We start from the raw sequence: 20,830 nt of genomic DNA, 5'->3' as shown, positions 1-20,830 counted from the left end.
ACACCAAAATGTTACTACAAAATAAATGTATAGTCAACAGTACAGTCTCATGATTCATATTCGATTTGTAATCAGTAAATATAATACAAAGCAACTGAAGAGAATACGGCTCTTATTTTAGTTCAGTTGACTGCATCAGACGGGGTGAGACAACCTTGTAATGAAATTCAACATTCATCTATCTTTCTCCAGAATCTCTCTCTCCACCTTTATTATCTGACACTGAAGGCCCAGCAATGGTGGCTTTAAAGCAATTCTGTAACCCTTTTGTAGTTCTTTCCTCCAGATGGAGCTATCACAAACCTACGACCACTGGAAGCAGCTCATCTTAAAAGATACAACGTGACGTTATGAAGCTATGTGGCGTGTATCACCTGAACCTTCAGTCCTCCAGTGTTTTCACCTGCAGGTGCGCATGTTCTAAAAAGAAAACGATTAATCCATACACCAGTTCAGAAAGAGGCCATAAAAGAAACTCTTAGAGGCTTTTATTGACATTTGCTTGTTTGTCTCACAACATGCAAAAGAGATTCAATCACAACCTTGAGAAGATTATTGTTTTCTCACTCACGTTTCTGCTCTGTTTCTGTTTTGGGGTGTTTAGCAGTGTGTAAAGTTGATTTTTCCTTATTTCATCCTACAGCATCACCTCCCATGTGGTGAAGTTCACTAACTCTACATAACAACCAAGTTAGAGACAACTTATTTATACTGTATGTACTGTAAAGGTGGAGGTGTGTATGAAAGTATGAAAAGAAAACAAGACTTTATACATAGCAGGATAAAAAAGAAAGTATGAACTATGTAAATGTAAGAATATAAATGTTTCTGAGTTAAGCTGAGGGTCATTCCAGACCTCTAAAAACATATTTCTCTTTAAAGTGCTGTGTCGTTGGCAACTGGACTTGTCACAGCACTTAGATTTACCACGAGCTGGATGACTGAGATTCTTCATCTTGTTGTTTTTTCTCCTGCTCAGACAATACTGACTCTTGCAATCACAACGCAGGCTTTTGTCAAGAAGTGGAAGAAGCGAAGTTGCCACAAGTTGACCGTGGTACTGACATGTCGCTCCGGCCAGCTTGGAGGCAGGCTGATTGGACCCCTGCAGAGAGGGTCCATCTGAGTTGCAGAACGGCACAGTTAAGCTGGAAATGGAAAAGCAAATCAGCGTGGCATGGTTTGACTAGGTGTGGCCAAAAGCCAGTGGAAAAGCCCTATACGCTGGTCAAAGCACAGACTTAGACAGTTAAACTTGAAAAGGCTGCTTTTACTTCAAAACATGCACCAATTTCTAACTCCAACGTATGGTGATTGAAAAAGAGGAGCAAAGAAGGAAAAACCTCCAAGTGAAACTTTTCTCTTTTTCTCTCTTTGATTATGACTGAGTCTCCTGTGATATCACCCGCCATGTGTTGAGCTTTGACTGTGAAGTCCTGTGCGATAAGGCCTGCAGGTGAGACCTTAGCCAGAAACTCCCATGACCAAAATAAATGAAGCTAAGCTTTTTAAGACGTCTCCAGCCTGGATAGTGATGGTGGCCTAAAGGCTCCTGCGCCAACCTGAAAAATCCCGACCGAGAAAATGAATCAGTTATACTTCTCCTTCCCTCGACAGCGATCACAGTGGTTTCTCAAACTGGCCGCTGAAGCTTGATCTTGTTACCCTGATTATTCAGCTCCCAGGTGTGGCCCCCTTGTATTTCAGCGAATGGAAAACACAGTTATGCTGAAAAACGAGGATCTGCAATAGTGAATGAATTGAAACTATTGTTTTGGGTTGCAAATTAGCTCTGAAACCACCCGAGCTGCTTCGACAGCTGACAGTCTCGAAAGAGCAGAGCAAGCAAGCTGTGTTTCTGTCTAATGTGCTGTGAACTCACTAGTGTGTGTTTGAATGTGTGTGTGTGTGTGTGTGTGTGTGTGTCTGTGTGTGTGCATCAGTTTTCTTTTAGCCGAATTTGTTGATCTTTTCTCACAGCCAACTCGCACCCTGCCCCATAATTAATAGAGCACTGGCAGCTTCTTCTCATATGCACCGACTGAGTGCTCGGCTTCCTCCGATGTCAAGAGCCAACAATGGGATTCAAAAATAACAGGCGAGTGAAGTTTGAAATAAAAGCTGAGGAATATGGTTGAGTAGGATTCTTACTGAACTTGAAAAATGAAAGACAAGATTCTAACAAAGCAAACATTTCCAGTTTGCATAGATTCCTATGACTTACGTCTTTAAAAATATATCATGTCTCTCCAATCTGTGGGAAAGGATACTTCTTTGGCACTTTAATGTCTTTTAGTTCAAACATTCAGTCTCATGGCTAGAAATAATAATGTGTTATTGCACTAAAGAGTAAGTGTTTCTGCAAACCATACATTTCTTTAGGTCATGTTTAACATTTTATTTCACGACATGATCGGGCTAGGGTTTGGGCCCAAAAACCACTTGTTACTGTTTGGAAAAGATCCTGTTTCGGTCACAGACGAGGCTGGAGATTTTCCAGCTTCTCGTTAATGATATCTGCTTTTTGGAGCCACAAACTTGGGTTGAAATTGTACCAAGGTCTCCTTTTAAAATATCCAGTAGTTTCACACTTACAGATGCTGACTGCAGTCACAGGCTTGGCAACCCATCCTGCAAAAAAATATTTCATGCACACCCTAGTTTTATTGGCAGGTGTGTAGAATGACAATCAGCTGACAGTGAAAAAACAAAAGAAAAACAAAAAAAAGAAAGAAAAAAAACAAAAAAAACAAAACAAAGTATCCTTACCAGTAAATGTCAGCAATGTAAGTTTCTGCAAACTGCAAATTTAATGAAACTTCACATTTCTATTTTTATTTTGCTGAGTATCCTGCACACTGTTGATCCACTTGTCAGGATTGTGGTTCAAGTGACGATTGAAACAGTAGATCTCTGTAAAGATTGCTTAAATGTGTATTCAGTCACCTTTACTGGCGTTCCTCTGGCCTCCTATGTCATTAGTTGTTTTCTGTCTCAAGTGTGTTAAACTTTTGATTCCAACATCACTCATTTCTGTGTGTGTGTTCCTGATGGCGATGATACCCAATTAATTCTTTGGAACACAAGGTGACATGGAAATTGTCACAATTAGTGAATTTTTGGACTCCTGTAGAATAATTATTATTTATTGTCTGTGCTCTGTGCTGTAATTGGCCTTCTCTGTCCAGACCGCATCGGTTGGGAAACACATGAGAAATTATCTGGATATGCGCATCAGTCCAGTTTGCCTCAGTTCAGTTAGTTCATTAGGAGCTGCTGGCAGTCAGATGTCAGCATCTGTCTCCTTTTACCCATAAATCCTTGTGTTTTGGCATTGTTTCCTCATTACATTCTAACTCCTAACAAACCTCACCAGAGTTTGACTGTCAGAGGAGTAAGATCTATTTTTTCTCCTCACTTGGGTTAAACCTCCTGAGACATCACTGTGATACTGGGCTGCACAGATACATTTGAGTTAATATGAGTCCCTGTGAAGACTGGATTATATGGATGAGACAGCTGGTCATTGGATTTTTTCCACTAAATAAGACCTACGTCAACACCTGAGAGCTTCTTTAGTATCAGAAATATCCACACAAACAGTTCAACAGCACAGATAAGACATGCACAGTTGTTACATGGAGACAATGAAATGTTGATTTTTGATCAGACAACAGTCACTGAATAAAACCTGGTGTGTATGTAAAATCTCAGTATGAACAGGGCCAACCTGCCCTCAGTGGTGCTGAATGATGGTGACAATGATTGATTAAAGGCTCCTACACACTCTTGATGGCGATCTTACAGATTCACTACATTTCACCATGTGTATGGTGGGTAAAATAAAGTCTTGCTCTGCGTGTCATCCATTGATTGGATGTCTCTGGCACAGACTGCATGTCAAAGTGTCCTGGGGCAAGATACTGACGCATACATTACTCCCTATGGCTCCTCCACTGGTGTACGAGGCTGTGTATATATGTGTGTGTGTATATATGTGTGTGTGTGTGTATATATGTGTGTGTGTGTTGACACCGAGAATGGCAGCCTCTGCCATCAGTCTATGAATGTGTGTTGTAAAGTGCTTTGTCGGTACACTGGAAAAGTGCTATAAATGCAAGTCCATGTACTATTTGTTGTTGTTTGTCAGATGGAACAATCTGAATTTTTGGGGCGTGTGAATTGGAGTGATGATGTAAATGGAAATCAATGTGCACCACTTTCATGGTTTGAAAATGCCACAAAAGGCAATCTTTGCTACCTCGGAGCTGAATTTGCGTCGTGCTTTTGTCTGAACCACATTGTTTTGGACTAATCATCTTCTAATGATGAACTACTGACGACTGCAGTGGTTTACGTGTGATGACCAGCGAGAGAAGCAACTGTTCATTTAAAAAGAACAATCATGGCATCCAAAGTAGTTAGTGCAGATTCTACAGCAGCATCAGTCATATCAGAACTGAGGAGAATATTTGATTATAGAAGATTCACTGAAAGATTTTCTTGATGTAGAACATGTTTTCACCTGTCTCTTGATTGGATTCCGTAAGAGTTTGTTTTACCAAATGTTAGCTCAAATCTCTGATAGATGATCACCTGCCAGGTATAATTTGAAGGCACCTGACCTTCTCCAATCAGCTTCTAGAGGTGAATTGCCAAATTGTTCTGTATTGGTGCATCTGTTGTCACCCATGTCGCTGCCGATACATTTTGAAATTAAATTTGATTGTAAACTAATGCTGACAGACGTACGTTTATAGGTCAGTACATACCAATGCCGTAACTATGTGTAGAGGATACAGCTATGTGTCTTTGCAAATGCAGCTTCAGCCACTGAATTATGCATTATTATCTGCATGCAGTATTCTTAGAGATTGTTTTGTAGCAGCTGTATGTTGTTTTCACAGTGTGGGACAAAAAAATTGGGTCACATCGGGTCCTCATTTAGGGCTTCCTGTTCACTCCACACAACATGTCAGCCAATCACAGCGCCACCTGCGTGTTTTCCACTCAGTTTCAGGTCAGATGAATCAACCACAGGTGGCCGGATCAATGTGAAACGTTTAATTATTGTTGTGACAAATGGCGGAGGCATTTAGCGGGTTTGCTGAGCAAATTATCTCAATGATTGCAGTGGGCGAGTGTGCCATGATTCACAATGACAAGTCATGAATTATTAAGCCGCCAGAGCTGCCTGATGCCCTGAGGCCATGTTTCCCTTTTGTAGATGGAAGCCCAGCAGGGGCAAACAAAGAGGGCACAAAGGGGATTTGAATTGGAGCCACCCACAAAGCTAAGGCAGAGGGAAATTTAGGTTGGTGTTGGAGCTGTCAGTGGAATAAGAACCAGAGGATTTGCACATTCCGTAATTCCCATAATTTGGTAGAATAGAAATGACTCATGAACTCATGAATATAAAAGAATATGAAAAACATATTGCTGATTGAAAAGATGTAATTACAGCAGTGAGCACATGTCATTAAATAAATATTACATAATTTGATCAAAAACACATTTTGGCATGTAACGGCATGACCCAGATTCATTCCACTACATCAGAACAGTGTGTGATACTATACATAACACAGGTCAGGTATTAAATCTTTAGGTCCAAACACGTCACACCTGAAGACATCAGAATAACCACATGTTGTTAGTCTGTTGATCATAACACTCACTGGAAGAGACCTAATACAGAACTACTGTCAGTCTGAAATCAGCTCTACAAAACAGGAAACGTTTGACTGTGATTACTGAATCAGAGATATAAAAAAGTTGAATAAACTCAGATACACTCTAAGATGGAAGGAAAGAGGAAAGGAAAAGGCATACGCTGACGACAAACATCGTTACATTTATGAATATTGGAACAATCATTAAGTAAAGTGGTGCTGGCACGACACGTCTTGCTTCAACATTCATTCAGTGGTCGTTGACGTTGCAGTAAGAGGTTTATTTTTATCTCTGCTGTTCTTGAGAGCGGCTGGCAGTGAAACAGTCATTTGATGTTCTTTAGTTGACAACACCCCTGGATTGATGCGGTTAAATTGGTGCCGCTGGACAAAATCCACATCAAGCCACTGCAAGTCATAAGAGGTGCACCGCACGCGAACAGCTACAACCCTCAGAAGGAGAACGGACCATTAGAAGAAGAGTAACTTACATAAACAGAAACTGAAAACTGAAGGGCTCAATTTGCTTTGATGCTAATATCCAAACATGTTGTCGAACATGACTCAGACATCAGAGCAGGCCGACAGGGAGATCTCCACACAATTTTAAAATGCAGAAATTTCCCACATTTTCATCCTGCATCTTTAAAACCAAGCAATTTAAAATATCTATGTTAAAGCATGATGTTCAGCTGAGTGTGCTCTCTGTTCTGTTAAGGTCACTCTCTGGCTGCCTGAGGTGTGTGTGAACGCTGCGGTGAGGCATCGATTTCTGCCTTTAAAGGTGGTTGTACTTTCACACAAAGAGCAAAGTCTGGACAGTGATGTGTTTTAGTACATTCCAAGGTCACATTCTTTTATTTTCTTTTGAGCACAAATGTTTGAGAAATATAACTTTCCTACCTCAAATTTTTAGTCTATGACGTGCTTTTTGCAAAGAAAATTTTAATTTTGAATTATCTTTCAAATAGGACTGTAGCTTCTCACTTCATCTTGGCATGTTTTTTTTGTTTTGTTTTGGTTTTTTTTGCCATTGTCTTCCATTACATAATCAATCTTTACCTGAAACTTCTACAGAACTATACTCTATTAAGGCAGAGATATTTCTCCCACCAAGAGGATTAATTCATGAGGGTGGATGATTATATTTTTCAGACATTTGACAAAACATATATAAAATGAGTAAAACAAAAATAAACTATCTATCTATCTATCTATCTATCTATCTATCTATCTATCTATCTATCTATCTATCTATCGATCTATCTATCTATCTATCTATCTATCTCTATATATATATATATAGAGATATATATATATATATATTATATATATATGTACATAGTTTATTTTTGTTTTACTCTTTTTTTTTGTTTTTGTTTTCTGCTGTTTAGCATTAAGTCCACTACATGATTTATGTAATATTATATTTATCTGTTATGATTAATAGACAAGTTTCAATGGAGGGGATGATGAGATGAAGCGCAGACAAATACAGAAGCTGAAGAAACTTAAAAAAAAACAAAAACATTTAAATCCTCATTTACATAAAACTTCCAAAACTGTTAAATATTGTTGTGATGCTGACACCTCAACAGGACCTTACGGAGCAAAACCTGATAATTATTGGAGGGGGATGTGTAACTTGGTACTAACAGGCACTAAATAGATGACTGCTGAGAGAAGAGTCATAATTAATCCCTCATATGTTATTATTACGTATCAGCTAATAACCAGTAAATAGGATTTTCTTAATTGAAAGTCTTACCCGACAGTCTGCTGGGGTTTTGTGTAGCCTGTGCTATCTGAATACGGAGGAAGCCAGGAGGAGTGACAGATTTACCAGCCACAGACAACTTTTATTTGGTTTAAACAGCATTTACAAGACAAAGTCCTGACACATGACGAGCTCTATCTTCTCTCCGTGACACCTTTTTTTTCTTTTTGCGGCGCTGCCAATAATGAGTCATGAGGTGAAGTTTTTCCCCAGCAGGGTCGCTGAGGGCTGTGATTCCCCCTCCGCATGCCGCAGCCTCCTCCTGACCTAATTACCACAAATAATTGCTCATGATACTACAGCACCAGGATGCCAAGAAGAAACACAGAAAAATAACACCCTCAGCAGTTATTACCAGCTGTTACACCAGGATAATTTTATGCTCAAACAACATATTCACTGTTTAAAAAAAAGAGCAAACCGTCTCAATCATCTGTCATTAAAACACGCTTGTGGAAGGTTTTTTGGTAGGCTCAGAAAAAATGCTGTTTTTGTGCCTTGTGCCCTTTTCTTTGAAAATAATCTGGGTCAATGCAACCAAACATGCATCAGAGAGGCAGTACATGTACAGGTGTTCTCTCTAAATCAAACTATTATTGGACTGTCGCCCTCCACGGTAGCTGTGTTGAACTCTACCGGTGTGCTGCGTCCAGGGAAGTTGCCAGGTTTGCGCACATGGCTCTAGAAATCGTCAAGTTTCAGAAACATAATGTGAATTCTTTCAAGTCAAGTCCTTTCAAGTGATCCATCGAAAGTCATGAACACAAAGTCAAAGTCAAGTATGGAGTCTCCCACCTCTGCATCATGTACACAATAAGGTATGAAACTAAAGAGGCAGCGCTGCACCGCGGCAGTAGAAAATGTTGGAAGGTAACTTAAGTCTTAAATCAGCATTTTTTTTTTTTTTTTAATCTTTGAAAAGTAAACTTCTCACACCTCCACCACTGTGTCTGTATTGACTGAAAAATGATTGCATGAGAATCTACCAGCTGAGTGTGGAGGGCACATCCAAACACAATAACCCAATCTAACAACAGTCAGCTAACAGACGACGATGCTGCGCTCAATGAACCCAGAGAAATAAAATAACAATTCATTTTGATAAGGCGAATGTAAAAGTGGGTCTGACTTGTATTATTTAATGCTGAGAGTGCTGCGATTGGGAAGAACATTCTTTCAGCTTGACTTTTCTTTGCCCAGAAAAAAAGATTGGCAATCGCAGGTTTGTGGTTGTTCAGTGTGCAAATTCATTTCAGGTTCTTTACACTTTCTCTCCAGCTAAGTGCTATAATAGTTGTTTTAAAGTTGTTGTTGTTTTTTTTATTGTGTTCAGGCAAACAGGGGTAAAGTGCAATCTTCCTCCTGTGTATCCTTGGTGTGTGGAGAGCAGCGGCCTCACGGTGAACCTTCCCCTCCTGATTGTCTGATTATTAGGGAGGTAAATTATCCGTCAGCGTGTCCACTTTAAACAGATTGCTCCAGTATTTTTGGGACCGTTGGTCACCTCACCCAATATGTGACAGGCAGATTGGCTCTGATATCAATCTCTGTGTCTGTGGTTCTGTACTGTCTGCAGCCCACCCATCTGGCGCTCTAAGTAGGTCAATACAGATTCAAATCCTTAAATGCAAATGCACACTTGGCTCCTGCGGGTCTGGTTCTTCTGATCAGAGTCTAACGGATTCGGCGCTGGATGAAAAGTTCGGGGTAAAATGACTTTTAGGACGACTTTAACTCTCTGTCTCCGTCTGTCACACAAACACACACACAGGCAGAGGCGCACACACACACACACACACACACACACACACACACACACACACACACTGGTGAGGTTTAATTGATTTTTCTGTTGCTGTAGATAAATCCATGTTCCGCATCTCATGTCACTTGGCTGCAGCCCTTGTCTTCTGGCCTGGTAAACCCCATTCATCACATACAGCCTCTGCATGCACCGACCCGCTTGCCAACGCCTCCGTTACTGAGCTCGCTCAACCTCGAGCTGCCCTTTCAACGCTCACACACACACACACACATTGGAAAAAAAAAAAGTGATTTAATTTGTCTTCAGGGCACATGTAGCTGTACGCCATATAGATTCACACTGGTGTGAACTTCCCCATTATTAAGTGATAATAAGTGGAATGTGATTACATGGATAGACACATGATCAAACACACACACACACACACACACACACACACACAGGACATTATGTATTCCTGGTTCATGTAAAAGCCTGGAGCTGATTTTAAATTCTGCATTTGTCAGGCTCCGGGGTCTGTAGCCGGACTGACCCTGAGCTTGTTAGCTGACAGTTACAGTAGGACCCAGTGCATGGAGCTGTCCTCATTTCTGCATCACGACTGCATACACAGTGTGCTTTAATACACAGCATCATTTGAATAGTGCCCTTTTTAACAGAACTTGACAAAACAGTTCTCAGACCACTATTAGCATCTTTATTTCCTGCTAACCTCTGGAGGGACCAGTTATTTATTTTTTTCACAAGACATGACCGAGTCTTGTGACTTCACGATGTTGTCCTCCTTGCTGCTTGGACGGTGTCCCTGAGGGGCATGTTCATAAATTATGTAACTGTCATAAAGAAAGAAGTGGAAACAAACATGAACTTACATTCAGCCTGACTTCAGAATTTTTTATTCTGATTTCCCTCCAGCATGTTTTTTTTTTGTGTGTGTGTGTGCATACTGGCAAACACATACAGTTCAAGAGTTGACGACCAAAGACACGTCACTGTCCATCAAGAATCTGTCTTCACCTTCCTGCTAGACAGCATCCCATAACACATCACACCTCATACACAGAAGGAATTACATAGAGCTTAACAATGGTTACTACTTGTCATAAGAAAGTCTTGGCATCTTTTACTGCCTGAGATTTTTCAGCTGCTCTTAATAAAGATTCTCAGGGACTTTATGACTTGTATTTGTGTTTAGAAACCTCATGTTGAGCACGTCTGTTCAGCTGCTTGACAGCTAACCTTGCTAGGTTTGAGTTTGTGGGGGCAACGGCGGTGCACCTGAGCTGAGTGTTGAGGTGTGAGGAAGTGAAGTTTGTCTTGTGGAGGCAGAACTGTAAGCTGTTGCAAGGTGTCAGCGTTTCTGGTTTTGGTTGCTCCATGTTTTGACAGTTCCTGTTCGCTTCAGGTTGAGGTGCTGTGTTTTTCATAGACAGATTATTTAGGATTTGATAAACAAGATCGTCAGTCACTTTACAACTGAAATAGAAACACTGGCACTGAATCAGAGGGAAACGTGTCTGGCGGTGGTAAACGAATCATGCAGGTTACAGTTTAACCATGAATAAACTCTGCAGATCTTCAATACCCTTGACAAACTCTTGTGTGGGCGACAGCTATCACCATACCTGCTTATATACGTGCTTTTGCTATCCTATCCAACTTTAAAGGCTGTCTGGTTTCGATTGTAATGGATTATGAACAGCCATTTACCACACCCCTGTAACATTGACAGTTACACAGGAAGAAACTCTGGTTGGTTCAGGACTTTGAGTAAATTTTACCCAAAGTAAAGGTGGTACTTCTTCCATCATCACTTTGATTACAGGGACGCTCTGTGTCTCTGTAGCTATGAAACTTTCCCTGCGACAACCTGGGGGAGAACAGCAGGGAGTGGAGAACATCAGTTGCAGCAGACTTGGTGGACAGGGAAGACGGCCCCAGGACTCAAACAGATCAAATCTAATACTGTCGGCTCATCAAGTTCACATTAAAACTTCAGAAGAATGACTGAAAAACATAAAAAGAGTCAGAAAGAAATCAAACCCAGTACACTTTTTAAATTTAAGTTAATTGAAAGTACTTTTTAAGATTTTAGCATGAATCACTTTCTCATCTTTCTATGTTAAGCTTGATATAATGGAGGAGAAATACTTCACCACTGACTAATTAATTAAAGAATTCCATTTGCACATACTGTAAGGAAGCTCCGCTGTTCAGGGCTCAGTCTCAGTTGTTTCACTTGTCTCTACAAAGTGTTTCCTCTATATGCTGAATTAACTGATGTTCTTTCTATACTAACAAAGCAAAGATAAAAGGGGGGTTATTTCTGTACAGTTTATTCATCTACCCACGGAGAGCTCAGCACTTCCTGCTGAGGCTCCTGTGATAAATGACAGAGCTGTCGTTTCAACTCAGGCAGGGTGAGCAACACGTGCCACAATTCATTTTCCCCCCAGCTCTGAAAGTGCTGACTGCTGCACGGAGAAATTAGATGTGCCATCAAAGCTAACCTTAGCCTTTATTCCTGCGTGAACCCAGCTATGTTTAACCAGATGAGGTCCCTCAGGGCTCTCGGCAGGAGAGACGAATCAAGAAGAGCTTCGATCCGCACACAGAGCGAAGGTCGCCGTTCCACCAGAGCGGATAATTCAATATGAAAATCCAGACGTGGAGTCCACCACGGCCCGCAGTTTGATTCCTGACACTTGAAAGTGTAGTTGTGAAATCATTGTGAGTACAGCGTCGGTCCCGTCAGGGGGGCAACGATGAGGAATCTGATCCGGCAACAAAGGCAACTGAATGACTTGTAATCTGAATGTGCCTGGAAAAATTACTGCAGGTTTCAAAATTCTTCTGTTGTAAAATCAAAGAATATTCTTCTTTTTCTTAATAACTTCTCTTCTACAAGTCAGCTGATTACAGATATTGTAACATTAAATGCAAAGAACAGTCTAACACATATCTGTTTGTTTCACTGGACAGTTAATAAACACACTTTTGGTCTGTCTGCGTAAACGTACGTATTATTAACTTATTTTAGTCCGACACTATAACACACTTTTCATAAATAACTCCTGCTCCGAGCTGAGCAACAGCAATAAATGGAAAGACGGAGAAGAGTGCTGTCATATTAATCATCCTGCAGCCACTCTCCATCTCTTCCTTTAAACACTCTTCATGTTCGGAGTCACTCTCCGGCCTTGTGTTACTCCATCCTGACATGTCATTTTGTCAGATGAGGAGACTTCCTGAATATGACGCACGCCAAGTTAAAAACCTTCACTGACAGGAACCAGAGACACATCGTTTGAGTTTCAGCAGACATTTTTTGCAAGTAGAGCTGCTTTCTAAAAGGAAATACTTATACCTGTTGCTTTGCATGGGAATCTGGCTTACATTCCAATATGCCAATAATCTTTTTTTTTTTTTTCTTGTTCCGTCAGGATATTATGATATTCAGAAAACTGGAAGACTACAATAGAATGGTTAATAACAGACAGCACCACAGGATACTGATCGCTCAGTTCAGAATCAACACTTCTCTTTACACTGATGAACCATAACATTCAAAGGACTTACAGGTGAAGTGAAGAAACAGTAAAGATTTCATTACAAAGCATTGTTCTGTTGACCTCCAGAGCAAGTAAACCCCCTCACAACCGAGACAACCTCACAACCGTCAAGACTCAAAGAACCACCAGCCCTGGTGCCAGACACCACAGGACACCCAAGAGGTCAATTTGTCTGAGGCTTAATGGGTCAGAGCTGAGTCCTGCATGGCCTCCACATTCCTTGGGATGTTCTTGAGCCATTTTTGAAATAAAGAGGGTCAACTTGGTATTTGGGTGGGTGGTGTGCATCCACATGAATACCAGGACTCAAGGTTTCCCAGCAGAATATTGCATTGTAAGGAGTTGTTAATCAGTGCTTAGTATTGCAGTCGGTGTACCTAAATAACTGGCAGTTGAGTTGATATTATAGTGTGCAGTATACCAGCTTTGAAAAGGGAACAGAAACGATTTTACAGCATCCATTTTTTGTATTGATTCTTGTGATAAATTCCCCCAAAAGGCTTTGATCCATTTGAAAGCAGCAGTCATGAATGCGTCAATCAATGGGCAACAAATCCATAGAGCAGACTGCTTATTCTAAAGCCAACTCCTCCCATCATGAAGGTCCAGCACAAGAACAGTAGGAGTAGTTTATAAGGCTAATCAATGGACACAATGGAGACTTATCCTGTTTTGCCATGTTTAGTTTTGTTAACACACTAGCACAGGTGTTTCAAATTAATCTGGGTGATTAGACCTTCATGGCAAGTTGATCTTGTTGCTATGTTGTGAACTTCATGATCTCACAAAATAATAAACTGTATCAGCTGCAACCAAAAAGTGACAGTAAGGGAACCGTCAATCAAACCCAGCTCGTACAAAGTCTTAAGAAGAGGTCTAATCAGGCATCATTGGTGAAAACACCTGTGACAGTGGGGTTTGGGTATGTAGCGGCTTAAACAGCAAGTGCACTGATCTGCCAAGTAAATAACATCAATCGTCTCCTTGCAATGTAATGTTCTGCGGGGAAACTTCAGCTACACTCACTCATGCGTGGCATCCACATGAATGCCAGGACACATGGTCTCCAGCAGAAGATTTTAATGAGCTAATCAGTGTTATTCACTTCACCTGTCAGTGGCCGATCTGTGTGCTGATGGTTTCTTTCTCTTGCTGAGCTGCCTCATTCTAACCCTGCAGACATGGATGACAAAAAAACCCAAAGTATATCGACCTCATGGATGTGAAGCCTTGAAATCTTTTGCCCTTTCTTATGAATATCTGTGGGGGTAGAACATCCTCTGGGACTTACAGTTTAAGTTTTACAGGTTAAATTGGCCAATGAGTTCATTTCTCACTGCAGAGCAGCTGCTCCTTCCTGAGAAATGATCCCATGCAGAGTTTCAAATAAGGCTGCTTTGTAGGTGGTTTCAATAAATTCAGTTCTAGGGAGATACTGTGTGTTGCTTGTGTAGCTCCCAGCCAACCTGCAATGTGTTGCTATAAAGCATTTGACTACCCTGAGAAGAAATAACATCGTGCACAGTCAGTGATTTGTGTTAGTGAGTATGCATGCACGATCGTATTTTGTCTGCCATCGAGATTATGCATCGCCCATTTCATTACAGAAAGGTCACTTAATAATTCAACAAACCTGCAACAATCACAGGTTTTTAACGCAGTGATTCAGCACCACCACTGTCAAAGAACTTTGTTCCAAATTGAGACGTTACATTAATAATTGAAAATACTGTGACAGTTTCACATTGACTCAGGAGCTAAACTGAAACAAGTGATGCACTTTTAAAAGCCCACAGTTTTGACTAATTGATGCTGCTTTGACTTGGGGAAACACTAAGTGAAGTCTAACTAATGCATTTTTTCCTCCCAAAAATGGATACAGTAAGCAATGACAATGAACTCTTGCTGGCCTGAATGTTTTAAAATAAAAGATATAAATAAAGTTGCCCTTAAGTTATAGTTAAGATGTATCATCACTGGATATAAAGATTAACATTTCACATCTTAAAACTCCTGTACGAGGGGCTGAATGATGAGCTTTGGGTGATGAGTTTGGTCCAAAATGGATGCACGGCACTGAGCGTAGCATACGTATAAATCTTCATGTTCTCCATGGCACCTCTCTCTCTCTCTGCTGGAGCTGTAATATAAAACACGATTCAGATTTTCATTTTGGGTTGTGGGATTACATTTCCACATAATGGTGACTGACATGAAAGGAATTCGGCCGCAGTAATGACTTGGTTTTCTAATCTGCAGATAGGCTGCGATTGATCTGAGGCAGCTGCTCACAACGGAACGACTTGCACACATAAATACATGCCAGACGTATGAACCCTAAAAACGCTGGATGTGCCCACAGCCAAGGAAATTGCACATCATGTCTGCTAATGACGCATGGATGAAGAGCCGGACGAGGCCCACATACTAATGGGACCGTGAGGTGATGAAAGCAGGGGAGCGAGTGGGCTATCTTGTAATGAAAAGTGGGACTCTGAACTTGTTAAGTGGATTTTTTAATACGGAAGCAGACATGATAAGGAAGGAAATTTAAATTAATGTTAAACGCAGAGAAAGTGACATCAAATCTTATCTGGAGATGATCATCAGCTGCCGTGATGAAGACCTCTGCGCGGAGGGAAATAACTTAAATAAGTGGTACATGACTCACTCTGACACTGGATATATTAACCCTTCACTGGGTGTTAAGATGAATTTGGTCTTTTTAGGCCCTGAAATTCAGCTGTTTTGCTGTAATAAACGAACTGGTAAAATTAGTAAGGTTCCCGTTTTCAAATCCCTGTTGAAATGACATAAGGCTGATGGAGAGTGGGTCACTTCAGAGATGAAGCGAGGACAGTGGATGTGTGAAGCATCCATACTACACTGGGTGGCTGTAAATGATTTTTATCACAAGGGCCCAATGGCAGCTAAAGTAGAAACTGGCTTTGGCCGCATTTCCATCAGTTAGGGTAACACTGTACACAACAGCAACCACTCAAATGGTACATTAGGCACGACCTTAAGATGATCTGACAAGCTGTTAATAAATCCTCAAACTAGCCAAGTTTTTAGGAGAGAGAAAATTTAAGCAAACAGTGAAAATGATCAACAAAAATGTCACTGACTCACATGAATCACAGCTTGAAGTCTAACAAGATGGATTCTCATGATCCCAAACCAAACTGCCTTATGAGGCAAACACTTAAACAGTCTCAATGTGAAGTGTTTTTTTGGATAAACTTTGGCTTGTTTACCACCGTTGTTCAAATGCACCTTTAACTTCCTGAACAGCATGTGAGCTACGTTCTTACTCTGCTAATGAGAAACCTGCTTCATATCCTGCTAGATAAAACATGTTCTTGCATCTTTGCTGCCTGCGCAAACTCGAGACTCCCAGGGCATTAAAGGTGTATTAGGACGTTGAATGCAAAAACAGACTAAAATGTGGAGCTGTGCAGAACTTGTTATTAGAACTGAGATCTAATTTTCTTGTACTAGTACTCTGGGTACCATCGCGCTCAGCAGGAGGGAGGGGTGGGAGCAGACGTCTTCGTCTGTTTCATCCCATTTTCTGGCACACCGCTCGACCTGTGAACATGAAAATATCTGTTAATTGGTTTATTCATGGAAACAGAGAGAGCTAGTCGCAGGGTATCAAAGGTTCATGGGAAGAGCCTAACTTCCACTTCAGTGGAGGACAGCCAACACCCGATTCACTTTAAACACAACCGGAACAGATTTTCTGGAGTGTGTGAGCTGTTACAACAGCCAAGAGCACATGGAGAGAGTTCAAATTACGTGATAAATAAAAGAAAGATTCTGCTCTCAGAGCGGAATCTGCATGTTTGAAAGATGCGCTGCACCAATCAGCCAATAATCAGAAGGTGAGGGATATAACTGCAGAGAGGGAAGGCGAGCGCTGTTTCTTTCTGGCTGCTGCAGTGTGTATTTGAGTGTTTCATACGTTATTGCATCTCCTGTTTTACACTTAGCTGCAGCTGCAAGTGTGAAAAAAAGAGATCTTTTATGACCACCAGTGCTGTTGTGCTCCTGTCACGATTGATCAGACAGACACATTGATTGGCTGAAGAGTGCGAACATATGGCTGACTTTAATGTGTGTGTGTGTGTGTGTGTGTGTGTGTGTGTGTGTGTGTGTGTGTGTGTGTGTGTGTTTGCAAACATGTGCAAACGCTGTGAAGTATGCGCCATTGATTGATTGTTTGTCCTGCTCCATCGGAAATCCATCGCAGGAGAAGCATTTTCCGGTTGAATCAGTCTCTGTGATGTCTGATAGCTTTTGCTTTCACATATCTCATAATAGTCACTTTCCCTGTGACACTGTGCAAATCTGGAAATTGTTCACTCTTCACTTCGGAGGTGATGGGACTCAGTGGGGCTCCGCTTAGTGAAAGCATACTGAAATAACAATCTTAATTAACTAAATGGCTCAGAAAGACTTGCCATTTTCAAGTTTCTGTAGATCTGATTTTCAAGCTGTGGTGAAAAAGGCCTGAAAGAAAACATTCAGTGCATCGAGCGTGACTTCTTGTAAAAAAAAGGAGAAAGCATTCAAAAACACTGGCATGCTCCTTTTAAAAGTAATGAAAGAAGCCAGTCTTGTCTTTACTGTCCGGCAGCATCTAGCAGCCTCATAATCATTTATACAAGCATCTGTGAATACCGATCAGGGCCGGCTGATGTGTTCCTGCTGTCTGTTTGGCAGCCAAATAAAGGGCAGCGCGGGAGCTGAATGTTCATCATTTGATATTAACACCAGACAAGGCAGGCCTCTTTGATCAAGGCCCGAAGGTCAACCGCAGCAGCTGTTGCGGAGCGCCGACAGGAGGCGAACCTTTTCTTCTTCGTCCCAGGGGGACGGCAGCCTCCCGCCAGGCAGGAGCTGCTCGACGCGTGTGTTCAGAAATCTCATAACAGAGTGGATTTGGGGGGTATTTTCTAAATTCCTCCTGGGAGGAAAGAAGCAAGCATGGTCCTTTTTCAGGAGCACTTTGGCACACACACACACACACACACTGTACCCTTGTAAATCCATGACAGACTTTATTACATCTATTGTTAACATAATAGCACTAATCTGAAAAGAAAAAAAAAAACAGATTTTAATTCTTTATTTTTTTTCTTGCAGGCGATCTATTCATTCTTTTTTCCGGGACATGCCGTCCACCAGCGGCAGCTTAGATTCACTGAAGCAACCTGACTGGTCAAAATTGCTGCCTCGGGGTAGGGGAGTCACTTCTCATTCACTTTTTCTAAGATCAAAAGGTTCTTTGGACCCTCTTCTTCTTTTTCATCTTCTTTTTTTTTAAATTTTTTTTTATTTTACCAGTTCCCCTGTTTGCAGCCACTTTGATGAATCGATAGCCCATAGGGACATGCAGCGGTTCTGAGGTTGGTATATTGTTGGGTGTAAGGTGCAGCTTTTAAGAGAAAATCTTCCCTGAAACACTGCGTTAACGGTCAAAGAAATCTTTACAGTTTGGGCTTTTGGAAGAGGGCACTGACTGAATGTTAGCTGCAGGGAAATCCTTTCAGTGCTTCCACAGAGGCTTAATATTGTGGACATAAATAAGGAGGGTGATACACCAACACACACTCCCTCGGGCGGGGTGTCTGTACACGGTATGGAACTTTGACAGCAGAGACAGTTTACATTACAATTTCTTCAGAAGGCAACTTGGTTCCTCTGTATTAAAAAACAAATGAATTTGAACCATCTCACATTGTTAGAATGCACTGAATGATTGAATTTTGACCAATTAAACAGTCAGTTGGAAGAGGTATTGGTTTTCAAGCAGTTGATTTGGAAGCAACATATAGCACAGTCATGTTGGTTACATCAGTCTGGGTCACATCAAGTTATTTTATTTCATGATATGTTTTCTGGCAACCCATCCAATAGTTGTTGAGACATTAAATTGTAAAGTGAAACTGTCAGCGTCACTGCGGTGCAAAGAAAAGTCACTTGAAGTCATCTGAATACTACAAATGCATTTACAGAATCTGGTGGCATCATCATCTGGATGAGAACTGTGACGTGCGGTTATACAGGAATAGTCACGTTTCATAGATATCCATTAAATACTAAAGAAATTGAGTCTAGATGACGGACCGGCCTACAGAAAAACTGATATTCCATCGTAAGAGCAACACCGTGAGTGTGGCTAAGAAGATCAATGCAGCAGATCCTCTAAAGCTCAAATCTTAAGTTCAATTGTTGACTCAGCTAAGTTAAGTTAGCAAACAGCTGCCTTTGTACACATCAGACAGCTTTGAGCGAACATGAGCATTCAGTTTGAGTCGCGTCTCTGTCCACCTGGCTAACAGCTGTCAAAAATTCACTTGCTTGTATTTAGCTCTGTTTTTGGTCTCCACCAGCTCCTGAGGAAAATGTCTGGTTCTTCGCTGCTAAACGCTCCACTGTGTTCCCCAGCGAGACACTAACTGTGTCTGTCTGCTGTATTGTTAAAGTTTATTCGATGAGAATGGCTGCCAACTGAAACTAAAGACACAACAGTCCCAGAGCTGTGAGAGGGAACCAAAACCGTGAAGTTTTGTCCCAGAAATCTAAAATATGAGCTCAAGCAAGCAGATTCAGGGGACAGTTCCTTTCACAGTATATGTTGATGTATTATTATAACAAATATAATGATTATAGCTGCTTCTAATACATATTTTTTTAGGATACTTGATTTGACAGAGTCATTAACCACATTAATAACAGTTCTGACAACAGCACCTGCTGCTAGATCACATTAGATCAACTATGATTTGGTTGGTCTTTCATCTCTCCCTGCCGGCCTGACATAAAAGCAAATCTTTTCATATAAAATGTTTTGGTGATCAGGTAAATTGCGTGCGTGTTTGCACACTCTGTCCGTCACATCACTCCCATCCATTTACTCATATTTTCCTCTCTTTATATTTGATCTGTGGCCAGAATGTCTGAGCGGATCTGCTTTTTAACTGCTGAGCTACAAGGTTGTTGCCTGCTGCCCTGGTACGTGTGACATCGATTTTTCCTTTACGTCCTGCCCTGTAACATCGCTGCAATACAAGTTTACTTGTCACTGCAAATGTCAAGCGATCGGGAACTCTGAAAAAGGTCAGCGTTTTATGGGATGTTTAACATGTCGTCTGGATTACAACAGCATTTTCACAGCAGGGCGCAGGGAGGATCGCCGTGAATCTTAACACATTATTAGAAACGGCTGTTTGACGATGGGACGACCTCAAGCTGTGTGACCTATGAAAGGTGAGAGAAACTCCACAACCCATGGTGCAATTATTTTCATTTGAATAACTGTTTTTAGGTGATCCTGCAGAATGTCAAACGATGGTTCTCAATCACAATGATGTAACTCGTAGGGAGGATCATGTTCAGGATCCTCTGCTGTGTCTTTAAACATTTTAACTTCATTTCAATTTATATTCAATGTTGAGTAGCAGCTTCATCTTCTTTTCTCTGATGTCCCCCTCCTCTACAGTCTCACGTCTGTGTAGGGTGTAAAAGGTGCAAGGCAGGCGAATTAAATGAGGCTGAGCCGGTCTGGTTGTCTGCTGTGATAATACCTGGTCAGTGGTGGGAATATGCCTTTTGTAAAGCCAAAGCACATTCTGAGTGAGTGATATCTGGACTTTGGCAGTGGATAAGCACCGTGGATACGGCTGGCACTATAGAAAGCTTATACTGACCAGCTGCATCAGGGTCTGGTCAGGAGCCTGCAGCGCCTCTGACCAGAAGTCCCTGCAGAGGGTGGTGAGGTCAGTGAAGAAAATCACCAGGAGCTCTCTTCCTCGCATCCAGGACGTTGGTAAAAAACGCTGCCTGACCAGGGCTCACGCCATCAGGAGTGACACCTCACACCCCCTCATGGACTGTTTTTGCTGGTGGACTGCCAGAAAGAGGCTCCGCAGCCTTCGCAGCAGAACAGCCAGGTTCCACCACAGCTTCTTCCCTCTTTCCATAAGACTGTTAAACACTGAATAACAATAACTTCACCCTCCCTCACACACCTACT

At 41.4% G+C, this 20,830-nt stretch overlaps 2 long non-coding RNA genes across 4 annotated transcripts; one reads left to right on the top strand and one right to left on the bottom strand.

Moving 5' to 3' along the window:
• Positions 1-10,382: 10,382 nt before the first annotated feature.
• LOC119031429 lies at positions 10,383-12,036 on the bottom strand. Of its 3 annotated transcripts, none has more exons than XR_005078591.1 (3): positions 11,725-12,036; positions 11,409-11,508; positions 10,383-11,221 (listed from the first exon to the last, which is right to left on the bottom strand). It is a non-coding gene; the product is annotated as an uncharacterized LOC119031429 (long non-coding RNA). The 3 variants fall into 3 exon arrangements; XR_005078592.1 differs by having other exon boundaries at positions 10,383-11,084; XR_005078590.1 differs by having other exon boundaries at positions 11,409-11,503.
• Positions 12,037-17,840: 5,804 nt separating this feature from the next.
• On the top strand, positions 17,841-20,830 carry LOC119031683. The gene is made up of 5 exons (XR_005078672.1): positions 17,841-18,032; positions 18,139-18,200; positions 19,750-19,809; positions 19,961-20,064; positions 20,297-20,830. It is a non-coding gene; the product is annotated as an uncharacterized LOC119031683 (long non-coding RNA).

Source organism: Acanthopagrus latus, chromosome 13 (genome assembly GCF_904848185.1).
Source record: "Acanthopagrus latus isolate v.2019 chromosome 13, fAcaLat1.1, whole genome shotgun sequence".
In the NCBI taxonomy this organism is placed as follows: Eukaryota; Metazoa; Chordata; class Actinopteri; order Spariformes; family Sparidae; genus Acanthopagrus; species Acanthopagrus latus.
This window is presented reverse-complemented; position numbering and strand designations above follow the sequence as displayed.